The 15661-nt window shown below is 39.1% G+C and overlaps 1 protein-coding gene across 22 annotated transcripts in view; it reads left to right on the top strand.

Annotated features, from left to right (window-relative positions):
* FOXP1 (forkhead box P1) overlaps window positions 1-15661 on the top strand; it is a 499850-nt gene that overhangs the window by 361876 nt on the left and 122313 nt on the right. The window lies entirely within an intron of this gene.

Below are 15661 nucleotides of genomic sequence, written 5' to 3'. Positions count from 1 at the left end.
AGGCTGAGATTTTCCAAGTTCTCTGCTTTGGCCTAATAGGCTTCAGTTGAAGTCAGTGCCAAAACTCCCGTTGGCTTCAGTGGGCACAGAGTGAGGTCAATGCTGGGTGCTTTTCAAGATCCCGCCCGTAGTATAGACCTATATCTTGACAACATGTCTTTATTGGGAGCTGGTGAAGAAGATTTATCACAGAAGTGAATGGGTTTTTTTTTGTTCTACTAGTCCATTATTGTTGTAAGACTTGAACATTTTTATTTGAAGACTGTTCCGTTTACATTCCATGTTCACCCAAACCATCGATTTGCTGCATCAAGAGTACTCTGAAACCATTATGATATCGTATAATAATTTTTTACTGTATTTTGGGCTGTAGAGCCTCAACAGGGGTCCTATATTTGCAGCTTCTTTAGGAAGCCTAAATATTATTAGGCTTTGCAGGGTTGTTACGAATTCAGAAGGCTAAAACCAATAGACCATCTCCAAATAAAAGATAATATGCATAAATGTGTGGTTTTTGTTGTAGCCTACTAGTCAGGATGGCTAAATTATGGGAGCTAGAGATATGAGCGACCAAATAGGTCATCTGGTTAATGACAATATAGGATTGTTCCCTACATTATGTTTCCTGTTGTTTTTGCAATTCTAGTATTTAGAAGCTTGAAGTAACAGTGGGATTTTCACCAGTCTCCTTAGAATACTATTCCATAACATAACATGACACTTAGGAAGTATTCCCTGGTTCCTAAATTATCCTTTTCTTAATTTCATCCCATTTGTCTAAATTACAGTCCTTGTAACTCTCTAAACACAGTGTTTCTCAAACTGAGGTCTGCAGACCCCTGGGAGTCCCCCGAGGGTAGTTCAGTAGGGACTCCATGGTCCCTGCTCATCAACTCCTCCCCCTCCGGAGGCACAGCAGGGCTAAGACAGGCTCCCTGGCTGCCCTGGCTCTGCTCCGGGAAGTGGCGGCATGTCCCTGTGGCCCCTGGTGGGGAAGGTTCAGGGGGCCTCCACATGGCGCCCCTATCCTGAGCGCCAACTCTGCAGCTCCTGCCAATGGGAGCTGTGAGACAGTGCCTGTGGGCAGGGGTAGCGCACGGAGACCCCTTGGTCCTCCCCGCCTAGGAGCTGCAGCCAGAGAAATGTGCCAGTTGCTTTCAGGAGCTGCCAGGGGTAAGCGCCGCCCCTCACCTCCTCCTGCACCCCAACTCCCTGCCCCAGCCCAGAGCCCACACCCAAACTCCCTCCCAGAGCCCACTGCTCTAAACAATTGCTCTCCATTCTTCATGTTCAAACTCTTCAAATGTGTAGATGTTATCATGTCCCCTACATAGCTATCTCTTTTGCCCAACTGTACGTCTTTAATTTTTTAGATCTATTCTAATAAATCAATCCTTCCAGATCCCTGATCATTTTTCTTATTTATTATTGATGATAACTTTTGTTATTATTCCCTTCTGAATTCCAGTTTCTCAGTGTATTTCTGGCAATGAGGTGTCCACAACTAAATGCAGGAGTTCAAGTGGAGTCACATCAGAGTCCGCCAGAGAGGGGCTGTTTTCTCACTGTTTTGTGCTCTGATGCTTCTGCCTTTGTAGCCCAAAATTATATTGGTCTTTTTTGTTTGTTTTTTTTGTTTCTGTTGCCATAGTGCACTGTCAAACTCAAGTCTGAGTTGCTTTCCCTATTTTTTTTTATTTGCTGTACTACTGTACCTCGATCTCTGACTGCATTAGTTCATCTCTTGCCTTTCATTGGGTATATGTGATTCAGATTCTTTTCTTCCCCAAGTAGAGCTTCTATTATCTTTCAACTTGAAGTAGAATATGGAAGATAAAGCCAACGTCACTACAGACCTTGAAAATAAAGCTTGTGGGCCAAATTCTGCAGTCCTTACTCAAACTCCCAATAGATTCAGTGAGAGTTTTGCCTGAGCAAGCATTAAGTGTTAACTGAAGAATTTGATGCAGTAATGGTAATTTGTAGCATTTAAGTGGTGACTTTATCTTCAAAGCTCTTTGTAAATATGAATCCCCAAAACATCTCCAGGAGGATAGTCCAATAAGTAAGTACCATTATCACAATGTTGGGAAACTGAGGCAGACAGGTTGAATGACGAGTTTAAGATCACAGAAGGAAATTTTAGAGGTGGGATTAGAATGCATGAATTCCTGGCTCCCAACCCGTGCTCAGTCTGCTGGGCAACACCTCTCTCTAAATATATGTAAACTATTATTCCTTTGGAAAGTATGAATCGTTCTGTTGATGGGCAAATATAAATTTTATTGGAAGTGTGGAGCACTGTAATCCAAACGGTTATATTAACACTTCCAAAAACATTTTATTTGGTAAATCCATAGCTGATCCGTATGCCTTTTAATAGACTCTTCCACTGGGGACATTTTTAATGAGATATTGTGCTGGCTAGGTCCAGTGTCAGGTAGTAAAAGAAGTGCTTTGTTGTGCAGATGTCTTAAGAATAGCTCCAGAGGATGAAATATGACTGTGTTGCCCTTTCAGCTGTGAGCTTATTTGTCAGGATTCAAATAAGTTGAAAGGATCAAACCAAACAGTTTCCGTAGTCAGACTGGGAATTGTGTTGCAGAGGTCAACAGTGAAGGCCACATTGCAAATTCCATAACATAGCCAATTGTTGGTACATATTAAAGTACTGAAGCAGCTCCAGCAGTCAGAGACACAATTAAAATTCTAATTTATTAATGTATACAGAGAGCAGGCCCAGCCTGTCACTCACTGATTCAAATGACTGCCCATTCTGTTTTCCCTCACTCCTGGAGCTTCTGCAGTCTTAAACATACTGCAAGTCTTCTTGCATATAACAGACCCTGAATGCTTTGGTAAAATGAGAATGTATTATTTCAAAAAACAAAAAAGACAACCACCCTAGAGCATTCGTTTGAGATTATTGAGAAAAACACACACAAACACACATCATCATCATCATCTGCCTGATCACATTGCTCTAAATAGGAGATATCATTTCTGTCATACAGTTTACAAAATCAACCAGTATAGTTTCCATTCCAAAAATGTGCCCATTTTAGAACGTTTATTTAAATAATGAATCAAGTTGTCTTTGCACTTAGTAAATGACCGTAAAATTTAATCCCTTTGGATAGGTACCGTGTTTACTGGATGTTAGTTATTTTTGTCCATTACAGAATACTATAGAAATTTCTTTGATCTGCTTTTTTACATGCTTGGCAAGGGCACTGCTGAGAAAAGCCTTAATGAGTGTTGTCTAGAGCTCTGTTTCTATGAAATGTGGGGGGAAGGGAAGAAGTTAATCTAGAATGTTGGTTCTGTTAATAAGATGCTTTGTGGCCCTGCCCACCCTTGAGTTCATGAGTTGACAGGCAGGGAGGTTAGGCCAGCTTGATAGGAATACTGAATGTAGTTCATACATATACGATTTATGGTGGCTGCAGAATATTGCTAAGTGAAATCTCAGTCTCAGGCTCTCTAATTTAATACTGGCTGGCAAGCTTTGTCATGTAAACCGGACTGGCACAAACAGATGTGGAAATTTTAGTCTAGTGCAGTGCTATGAAGCTAATTTGTTATCACCTTGCTGAGAATCATTTCTCATGTACCTTGTGATTCACTGATAAAATAGCCAGAGCATTTAAATACACCTTAGCGTCCTATGGTCTAATTAGGACATCATACCTTGAATAGCTTTCACGCAGAAGCATGTTTTACACTGGTCATTTTCAATATCACTTGACCTCAATTGCTACAGCCAGAGATCTGTTTTAGCAAATTTTAGACATTTGGTGTATGAGAACTTGGATAGAAAAGGGGTGATGTGTTCTTCTCATAGTTTAAAAAAAATTAATCTCCAAATATACTATGACTCATATTTTGAGCATATCTCACACTTCCTTGCCTTATATTTGGCAGTGACTTCCAGTTTCACAGCCTGATGATACAAACAAAAGAAAATAAAAGTTAAGAAATGGATTTAATAACGAGCAATTTTGGGAGGTGGAATTCACAACCACAAAATTAGGTGAGGAAGGAGCAAATCTTACAAATACTTGCCATGGATGTCATATTCCCTTGTATATGTGAAACAATTATTTGAGCCATCCACGTGTGCTGAGAGCCCAGAAAATTCATACGTTTTACCCAGCCAAGACAAATTTACTTGTATGTTAATAGATTATTTATTGATTAAAATTTGCAGGTTTAATTGCTGATTCTCTTGGTGATTATTCATTTTGGTTCTTTAAGCATGTTAGTTGCTGGCATGAATACATACATTGGAAACAAATCAAGAGACACATTTTCTCCCAAGAAAGTAAAAGTGCATGTGTATTTTGGCAATGCTAAAAATATTCTTTAAAAAAAGAAGTAGTAAGTGTTGTGTGTTACATTGAATTGAAAGTTGGACATAATGGCTTACAATGGATTTACAAAGTTCAGGGCAGGATTTTGCATTTGAAACTGATAAGATGATGCATTTTTTCAGATTAAATGTTAATCATTATGTGGTAGAGAAAAAGTTGTAAGATTTACCGAGATAGAATTTTTTTTCCGTTGATGGTGAAGGGTTCTATTAAGAATATGGCAGATGTTTTGGTTAGGGCGGTTTTTCACCTTAGCATTCCTGTTTGGTGCTATATAAAACATGCTTTAGGCTGTTCTCTTGTTTAGCTTAATGCCACATGATGTATCATATTGGTACCTCTTATCAATATCATGAGAAATAGATAAGATCAAGAGCAAAAAAACACAAGATGTGATGTAGAAATCAGCAGTAGTGTGAAATTATAGGTGGTTACAAATTTTAAGGGCATTTTCCTTTTTAATTTTTTTAATGAAATTAGAAATTTAACTGGCAACTCACTATGCAATTAAAGGTGAAGTGAAGAATAATTTTACCCTTGTGCAGGGTTCTGTGTTTCTTGTGCAACTGTTGGCATAACTAAAAGCCTAGGGATCTGCATACATTTTACATATTAGTGGTACATTTAACTAGTGGTAAACAAAGATCCCTGAGCTCAGGTCTTAGCAGTTAAATAAAGGAGAAACTGGGATTTGTTTGTTTTTTAGAAATGTATTTATTTGTAATTCTTAAATGTACATGACAGCCACTTGCAGATTTGGGGTGAAATCCTGACCCCACCTGGAAGTCAATGGTAGTTTTGTCATTGACTTCAGTAGGGCCAGCATTTCACTCTTGCAAGGTTTAAATGGTTTTCCTAATAAAAATTTCAGTAGCCTCCATTTGAATTCTTCATTTTGTATCTATTGGTTTTTTACTAAAGAAGCTTTGTAACTCCTTTCATTTGATAAAATATATATGGGGTTGTGTGTGTGTTTGTGTCTGGATTTTGAGCCATTGTGATTCACCTTATTCTGGCTCTATTACCAACCAGGGGGGCTAGCAAATTACATGTTTTTCTCAAATGAAAGCTGTGATTTTCATGTAATTATGTGACTCCAGCAGGTGGAATTGTTCAGAAAATCGTGTTTGTACAGTACCTAGCGCAATGGGGTCCTAGTCTGTGGTAATACAAGTAATAAATACTGCTACTACTAAATATTGTGAGAGTTTGGCAACACAGCATATGGTCAGCAAGTATTTTCATTTTATAGATGGGTAAACTGAGGCATAGAGATGGCCACTGGGCCAAGGCCACGGAGTGACTTGGGGTATGTCTGCACTACAGTTGGGAGGTGCGATTGCAGCCCAGATAGATGTAGCTAGATTAAAGCTAGCTCAGGTAACTCGGGTACCAATAGCAGTGAAGCTGTGGAAGAATGGGTTGGCCACCCGAGTACAGACCCAAACTCCCTGGTGGGCTTGTTGTTGAGCAGCGAACCTGTGCTGCCCCAGCTTCACTGCGATTGATACCTGAGCTAGGTAGATTAAAGCTATCTCTGGTAAGTGTGCACGTGCTTCAGTCACACCTCTAATTGCTGTGTAGACCTATCCAAAGAGGCAGAGTCAGGAGTATAAGCCAGTATCCCTCATTCCCAATCCCCTGTGCTATTAGACCACCCTGAGATCAGTTTTTTTTACAGGTTTTCTCCTTGTAGGTTAAACATCTATGGAGATATTTTTTTAAATGTGATTTTTTTTTTTACCGGATTGTTTAGAGAGTAGTCTAGGGCTAACTATGTGTCAGAACATGGCTTGGAGTTTGTTGCAAACATCATGGAAGAAGAAAACATATGAAACATTCTTGACTGGTCAGAAATGTGTAAATTGCTGACAAAATGACACACATAACTGAGAGTTTTCCTGCCATTTTACTTTGTGGTTTACACCTACAGTGTTGAAAAAAGAGAGTGACTCCCACCTCGCTAATTACCATTATCACTGAAATGGTAGGGTTTGAGTCATTAGTTCCATGTGCATTTAATTAGAGGAAGGCTGAAATTGGATTTAACTTATTACTTTTTCATGGATCACTTTCTTGTCATCACTTCAAATTGGATTGCAGCCCCAGGTAACTAATTATGAGAACCACAGGATCAAGAGTGAAAAAAGGTAATTAGGAATAACACTGTCGGACCCTTGCTGATAGTCCACTTGTGTTTTGGAAAAAATGAGAGCAGTATTTTGTAGTATTACAGATTAGGGAGTTAAAGGTATGCACTATTGCTAGGAGTCATGGGAGACTGCCACCACCTATAGTGGTTTATATGATGTACAGCTGGGTTGAAGATGTTCTATCGACATGGTTCCACAATCACCTCCTTAATACCTAGATTAAACTTGTAAAAGCAACAGATTGCTTGTAGGTATGAGGCATCTCAACAATGGTGTAGTTAGGGGTCCTTACATATATGATCACAACATAGCTATCAAGACACTTTTGAGCTATAGTACAGTGTTTTAAGTACAGCAAGTTAGAATTGCTAATGTATTAATGAACACAGAAATGATCTTTTTGGATCATTAATACCTCACAAGAAGATATATCGGTCAGTCCAACAACAGTGAGGTTCATGATCTGTGTATCAGGAATTTAGTCACTATTTCCAGCATGCTAAAATCAGGACATTACTTTCTTTTGTCTGGTTGGGGTTTGCTTTTTTTAGATATTGTAGATAGGATTGCTAAATTCTTTTTTCTTCAGAAAATACTTCAAAACAAATGGATTTATTTCCATGTGCAGAACAGAATTCGGAACTGCAAGTAATCAATTTTATTGACACAGTCTGGAAAAAATGTTGATTAGAGTTCAAGGATGTGAAAAGATTGAAATTTAAAAGTACCTAGCACTGAGTGTAGCAAAATTTGAAAAGTAATTTCATTAAGCAAAGAAATCTATTGTGTAGGGATCACTAAGAGGAGAGTTATATTTGGGAGCTAATGATATTGCAAGGAGGTAATGCATCTGGGGCTTTTTTGTGTTTAAAAGAGCAAAAAAAAATTGTAATTTCTCATAGTGAATCAGAGTTCAGAGAAGTAACACAGTTTCTTAAAGTTGTGTAAAATGGATGTTCAAGTTCTGTTAATTTCTGCAAATATTTGTGACTCAATCCTGAGTAAGGGATGCTTGCTTGTTCTTGGGATGAATCATAGAATATCAGAGTTGGAAGGGACCTCAGGAGGTCATCTAGTCAACCCCCCTGCTCAAAGCAGGACCAGTCCCCAATGTTTACCCCAGATCCCTAAATGGCCCCCTCAAGGATTGAACTCACAACCCTGGGTTTAGCAGGCCAATGCTCAAACCACTGAGCTCTTGTTTCCTGATGCAAGTAAAGTATAGGAAATTATGTGAACTTCATGCAGAAGATACTAAACAATCAGACTTCAAGAATGATGCATTCCAATTACAGAAGTTACTAGTATTTCTTTCTTTACATTATAAAATACATCTAGAGATTAAAAAATTAACTCAAAAACAGAAAAGGTGCCTTTTTAAATACATCTTAAGTTGATTTAGAGTTCTTATACATAATATCTGTGGTTAAAAAGGGGGCAACCTAAGGTCAGGTGATGTACTGTTTCCATTTTTCCACGTGTGTGTGATAAAAGCAACCTCCTTTATTTTGTAAGGCTGCTGGAATTTCTGATGAAGTGCAGAGGTCACTTTTCTGTCAATTTGAGCATTTTTGAACTACCGTTTTGTTTTGTTTTTTGTTGGTCCTCCCCCCCCCCCCCCCTTTGCTACAAACCATGGCACAGTTCTGACACGTGCACATTACAGTGCTCCAATCTGCAACTTATTAATGCACAGTACTGGAGCCTATCCAGTGGTTAGAAAATTTCCTGAAGCCTAAAATAACAGCAGTTGGTGCAAGTGCCATAGAACAGAAGTGACAATGAGGCGCAGTCCGGTCCACTTGGCAAGATGCCCAGGCAGGAAAGCCAGCTGAGATATTAAAACAGAGAGATTGAAGCAGTGCATGTGGGTTATGCTTGAAAAGTTTGGTCCTGGGAGAGAGGGAAGGAGGAAACAAAACCTCCTGTGACCATAAGACGTCTTCTGTTTTCCTACAGATATTTATTTATTTTTTATAAAAGAGTTTTCAAGCACTTGTCAAATAACCGGGAATGAAGGAAATAGGATCCATTCTTATCCATTCAGATGATTTCTGCTATATGTATGAGCGTAACTGGGGGTGGGGGGTGGGGGGAAATAGCCCTTGTAATAGAAATCTCCAGCTTCCAAACTGATGCCTGGGAGACGGAGAAAAGGAGAATATTAGTCAAACACACTTGAAGTAATTGTTAAATGTAATCACTGAAAAGCAGTTTGGAAAGTGTGCGCTCAGGCAATGTGTGCATTGATGTAATTATGGTAGTTGTGAGGTGAAGTCATACCTAGTAACTGTTTTTTTTTTTTTTTTTGTGTTGCCTAGCTTTTGTTACTCAGCTATGATATCATGGACAAAATATTATAAACATATCATGGCTATAGCATGCTTTTGTAACAAAAGATCAGGAACTTTTATTAAGTTTGTTTTTTTTGTCATATTGTAAAAATTTATTATGTGTACTGTGTATATTAGAAACAGATTGGGGTAATTCTGTCTAAATGAAGTCATCCCAACTATTTCCAGACTGTCTGTTTTTGGTTCTGAATAATTTTCATACATCAGATGGTTATCATATTTAGTAGCGTTCTACATTTAAAATAGGACATATCCCATTCTGAACTTTCATGGACTTTATCAGCCTTAGTTTCTAGGGATATTTTGTTGCATTAGTATTTTAAATTGCTGCATATTACAGAAACTGGCAGAGCTGGACTAAATTTCAACTTAAGAATTCAGGAGCCACTGCCATATCTGCATTAAAGCACTAGATTTTTAACTACTTAAGTAATACAGTAGTACTTAAAGCTTTCAGCAATACACAGTAAGGAAGATCCTGCCAAATACATATTTCAACTTGTCTTCTTGTATTCACATTTTGAAACAAATACATTTCCAAAAAAGAAAGAAAGGAAAAAAACCCTACTGCAAAATAAATGCACTTTGATTAAAAGTCTTTTAGATGTAAAGGGATTTTTTCCAAACTCAGAAAAAAGGTGTACTGTTTGTATCCAAAATATTAAAGATAAGCTAATATTCACTTCAAGTTTTAATTATACACTTATCTACATATCAGTTAAACCTTTTTTCAATTCTAAAGGCAAAATTTCCCTCTGCAGTCTGCACTATGGACCTTTATGGCATTCTCTGTGTGGTGAACAAGAGAAGAGTATGCACTGGAGATGCGCATGGCCGATAAGAAATCTGCAGCAAGGATCAGAGAGCAGAATTTTGCCCTAAAACTGTAAACTTTGCCAGAAATACTGGAATTATGGCAGTTTGTGGAAGAAAACAAAAAGAGAGAAGGCATTTTTATCTAACTCGTTTGAGCTGAAGAGAGCAGCTGTTTGCCTCATGTGTTTAAATCTCTAAAGCTAATATTGAAGTTTCAGGGCAACAAGTGCAACACTGAAGAATGAGTAGAAACTAATACCAGTGAAACAATTGGCAATGCCATTTTGAAAGTGGCTTTTGGAACTTGACAGTTTTATGACTCTGTAGTCAGGTTGGCAAAATATTTCGTACGATGTGTATATGGAGAAAACAGTTACTCTGCCGAAATGTTTTTACATTCATAATTCATGTAATCTGCCTTTTATAAATTACTGATCTATGTAAGGTGTGATATAAATGGCACATAAACTGAAATAATTGAAAATATAGAAAATTTAAGAAGACTGACGGCACAGTAAAGAAAGATACTTTGTGTCAGGATGAAGTTCGACAAAACAGAGAAGCTGGAATAGATTATTAAATAAGCTTTGAGAGAGGATGGAAAAGGTACCTATCTTTCGCATTCTGAGAGGAATTGGTTTACTAAATTATATGCAACTGTATCACACTCAGGAAAGTAGAAGACAAATGAAAGCAAAACAAAATTTAATTGAGCTATTATTTTGCAGACTTTGGCTCTGTTTCAGACAGCCTAATCAAATTGTGCTTTGCTCAAATAACTAATGTTAAATGCAGTCTACCAACAGATGTTTAAACAGAGACTAATTGGAAAATCTACATCCTGGGCTTAGTAAGTCTAGTTGAAAAAGTTTTTTAAATTATATGCTGAAGTGAAGTAATATAATGTGATAGAAGTCCCAGGAAGCATATGGGTCTTCAGAGAGCTGTGTGGAACTGTGTCCAATTAGTGTGAACAGTCAGAGGTGTCCACTCTGGACAGTGGAGGTCGTAGCTTTGTGCTGCTCGCCACCCACAGAAATCTCCTTTATCATCTGGAGTCATGTTGCAGTACCATAGATCACGCTATATGCCAATGTGTGCAGTGTAAGTAATGCAATGGAACACACTGATTGATGATATTTAAAGTGATACCATCATGATTGTTAGAACTCAGCACTGACCTTCCTTGCCAATTCTGTCACTTAGCAGGCTTTTTTAAAACCATATGATTCAAATAATGTGCTGCTCTATTTAAGTTATTAATCTAGGTGGCACAACCTGGCATTGAGCATGTCTGATGTATCTTCATTGCCATTTGGATTTCCTCAATAAGATACGGCGCAACACAGAGTTAAACAGCATGGGCCAAATTCATCCCAGTTGTAAGCGGTGACCCATCAAGTGAGCACGGTGACGACAACAGAGTTCCACCTAGGATGAATTTAGCTTCCTAGACCTGATGTGTGTCTCGCATCAGTTTTCAACTAGTGTAACTCCTTGGCTGTTAATGGGGTGTTGGCTGTTAATGGGGTGTTGTCTGATTTACACCAGAGTAACAGAATCAGGCCCCCTGCATGATTAATTGGCACGCTGCATATTTTTTACATACTTCTGTGCTCTGTTGTCACCCATCACAACTTTGGGCTAAATTATTATTCATTAATTGGAGGTTATTAAGAATGGGTTGGACAAACGCCCTTCAGGGATTGTCTGTACTTGGTCCTGCCTTAGTGCAATGGGTTGGACTAGGTGACCTCTTGAGGTTCCTTCCAGCCCTACATTTCTATGATTCTGTTTGTTTATATTACAGTAGCACCCAGAAGTCCCCAAACGAGATGACACTCCATTGTGCTATATGTACAGGCACTGTATGTACAGATAGGAAGAGAGAGTCCCTGTCAAGAAAAATTTGCAATATAGACAAAACAGACAAAGGAAGGATTAGTATCCCCATTTTAAATATGAGAAACTGAGGCACAAAGAGTTTGTGATTTGTTCAAGGTCACACAGGGAATCTGTAGCAGAGCTAGATATTAAACCAAGATCTCCCGAGTCCCGGTCCAGGCATTTCACCAAAAGGCCACCCTTTTTCATATTTTACCAGCAAAATTGTGCAACTAACCTACTTACATTTTTCACAACTGCACATGCAAATTGCCTGATTTCATACATTAAATGTGTCTAATCATTTGTGCACACAATTACCCAATCTGCACAGAAGCATGGTAATTGCATACTGAAATGAGATGCACAGTTGCTCACCAAAAGTGCATGACAACGTGGCCTCTTACTTTTATTCCTTCTCTCCTTCATTGTGTGTTGAGTTAGGATGCATCAGTCTGACCTCAGTGCTCACCAGAGATAGCAAGGGAGAGTGTCTCCTTACAGTAACAGCGGCTGCCAGATTGAACAGTTTGATGTCCTTCTTGGTGGAAGGATCTTCAGGATTGTGCCTTTGCCAGGAAGAAATCTGACTTTCCAAAATGTCAAATTCCAAAGAATTTCTGCCATTTAAAAACTTCATTATCATTGATGGATCATTAGCTCTACAGGCTTGTGTGCCAGACCTATTTACACAGTGTGAAACTTGAGAGAAATGGACCGATATTTGGATGAAAGAAGAGATTTGAGTAAATTCAGAAACTGGCCTTTTGGCCCACGTTAATCTTTGTTTCAGCTGGGACCAGAATTTATATTTTGGAAGGTCTAATACCTTGAGAACGTCCTTGCCCTCTCACTATTTCCAGCCCAGGCTCTTAAACATCATGGAGAAAATCATGACATAGATTTCTAGATGGATCAAACCAAAGTTGGAAATCTTGCAAGAAACCCTTCTCCCTCAGGCTCTCCAGCCTAACTTTTAACTAGGAGTAATTGTGAACATTTATGTAATTTTCCATCTTTCATTGGAAAAGAAAGGATTAATGAAAATTTTCTGACCAACTCTAGTAGTTCAGATAAGCATCCATAGCAAACCTGTTGAGATTTGTCCATCACTAGCTAGCACAGCTGAATCCACTTTCCTGGTTCAGTAATTTGAATCCTGTTATTTACCCTCGCAAAAATGTAATTTTTGAAGACCTTTTTGTTGACTACATGCTATTACTGTGGCAAGTTTGACTGTTAAATGGTGATGCTCCCTAACTCTTAATATGATGTGTGTTCTCTCAGGGCAATGTTCTTTTAAGGTAGCACTAGCTGTGTTCCATCTTACTACCCACCATCTAACAGAGAGTAGCCAATCTGAATGTTTTTAAATATAATTTACCAATTGGAGTCCCACAAAAGGCAGATTATATTTTATGGTTTATGAACAGCAGGGCAGATATCTCAGAAAAATTGTAGACAGCAGTCATTTTGAGAATGTGCACAAATGACTTTGAAAATAAATATTTCGCTGCCTACACAGCTGTATTCACGTTCCTGGGATCACAATACCGTTTGTGTGATGCTTACACCTGATTATATAGAATATAATAATGCTCAAATGAAGAAAATTTTACTTAAAATCAAAGGCAGAATTAATGCCCTCTGTGAAAACCTATATTACTGATTGGGGTGTTAACATTAGAAATGGACAAATCAGTTCAGGAAACAATAAAATCAGCTTGAGCATTCATTCACCCTCTGACCCAAACCTGAACATAAACATTTAACTCTGTAATAATAATTACTATGCTTTTGCAGCACCTGTCATCCAGGGATGTCAAATGCTTTGCACACAATAACCTCCTAAGCTTCCAAAGATCCCCGAGAGTTAGATTAGAGGTCTCTTGGGCTTTACCTGCCAGGGAAATGCAGCCACCTCTAGGGAGAAGCACAGCTGCTGTTTAACACTTCACAACAGTTTAGGACAGGTAGTGAAGAATACTGTGTCTGTTTCAGACTGTGAGGGAAATATAGGTTCCAGGGTACTGTCTGCAATCTGGTACAGCACACAGGTGAGGAGCCAGTTGTGACAAGTCTTTGTTTTTTCCCCTTTTTACATGGGTGAAGGAAAATGTGATTTGCTGGTTGAAAGAGGGAATTTTCAGAACTTTTTGGAGGCCCTATTTCTACCTGCCCTTCTCCACCCTACCCCTGGTTGTTTTAGTTTAGTTTAAGGATCTACAACCTATCCTAAAGGATGACCCAACACTCTCACAAGTCTTGGGAGACAGGCCAGTCCTTGCCTACAGACAGCCCCGCAACCTGAAGCAAATACTCACCAACAACCACATACCACACAACAGAACCACTAACCCAGGAACTTATCCTTGCAACAAAGCCCGTTGCCAATTGTGCCCACATATCTATTCAGGGGACACCATCACAGGGCCTGATAACATCAGCCACACTATCAGAGGCTCGTTCACCTGCACATCCACCAATGTGATATATGCCATCATGTGCCAGCAATGCCCCTCTGCCATGTACATTGGTCAAACTGGACAGTCTCTACGTAAAAGAATAAATGGACACAAATCAGATGTCAAGAATTATAACATTCATAAACCAGTCGGAGAACACTTCAATCTCTCTGGTCACGCAATCACAGACATGAAGGTCGCTATCTTAAAACAAAAAAACTTCAAATCCAGACTCCAGCGAGAAACTGCTGAATTGGAATTCATTTGCAAATTGGATACTATTAATTTAGGCTTAAATAGAGACTGGGAGTGGCTAAGTCATTATGCAAGGTAGCCTGTTTCCTCTTGTTTTTTCCTACCCCCCCCCCCCCCAGATGTTCTGGTTTAACTTGGATTTAAACTTGGAGAGTGGTCAGTTTAGATGAGCTATTACCAGCAGGAGAGAGAGTTTGTGTGTGTATGGGGGTGGGGGGGATGTGAGAAAACCTGGATTTATGCAGGAAATAGCCCGACTTGATTATGTAAAGAGTTGTCACTTTGGATGGGCTAGCACCAGCAGGAGAGTGAATTTGTGTGGGGGGGTGGAGGGTGAGAAAACCTGGATTTGTGCTGGAAATGGCCCACCTGATGATCACTTTAGATAAGCTATTACCAGCAGGACAGTGGGGTGGGAGGAGGTATTGTTTCATATTCTCTGTGTATATATAAAGTCTGCTGCAGTTTCCACGGTATGCATCTGATGAAGTGAGCTGTAGCTCACGAAAGCTCATGCTCAAATAAATTGGTTAGTCTCTAAGGTGCCACAAGTACTCCTTTTCTTTTTAGTTTAACTAGTTATTCAGGAAAAGCTGCAGCCAATTTGACTGCAGTTTCTTTGCATCCTGGCAGTCAGCAATGTACCACACATCAGGTAAGTGGGCATGGATATCAGAGTGTTCGATTGGTTCAGTTGTGGCCCCATTCCTTGTAAAGATCATGGCTGTGACGCATTCTCTGCTGGCACCTGTCTAAATGGGAAAGTTTTGTGCTGCGTGCTCTGGGGAATTCCTGGGAACTTGGCTGTCACAGCTGCTAGACAGCACCAAAGGAGAGCTTGGGCAGATGTTGAAAGTCTGCTCACAAGGTGGAGGTTTGCTGTGGTTAGTTTAATAATATTCTGTAAGGTGAGCTGCTGTAAGATGTGAATTCCAGAAGTGAAGAGAATCTGGGGAACAGTTAGGGAGGTTCTAGAGAGAAAGAAAGGAACCTCAAGCAGTCCAGATTTTGCAGAGCTTAACTGAATTGTCATTAATGAAATGCATCATTTAATTGTACACTCAGCAGTTCTTTCCGTTTTTGTCCTTTTATTATGGGAAAGGGACTTTGAAGGAAAGTGTGAACTGCATGAGAGAAGACGCAAAGGGAACAAAGAAAATCCCCTAAAGTAAAACATGTCAGTGCAAGAGCCAGTCAAATAAAAGTTGGCAAGTCAAAGAACCTGCATTGATTTTAGTTTTAACTGTATGTTTATTCAAATACTGGAATACAGATTAACTTACTTTGCTCAATATTTATCATTATTTTACTTGCCTTGGAATGGAAACAATAAGCACTTTGTTGATTGGGTTGAAAAGTTG

This window comes from Caretta caretta, chromosome 7, assembly GCF_965140235.1.
Source record: "Caretta caretta isolate rCarCar2 chromosome 7, rCarCar1.hap1, whole genome shotgun sequence".
Lineage (NCBI taxonomy): Eukaryota > Metazoa > Chordata > Testudines > Cheloniidae > Caretta > Caretta caretta.
This window is presented reverse-complemented; position numbering and strand designations above follow the sequence as displayed.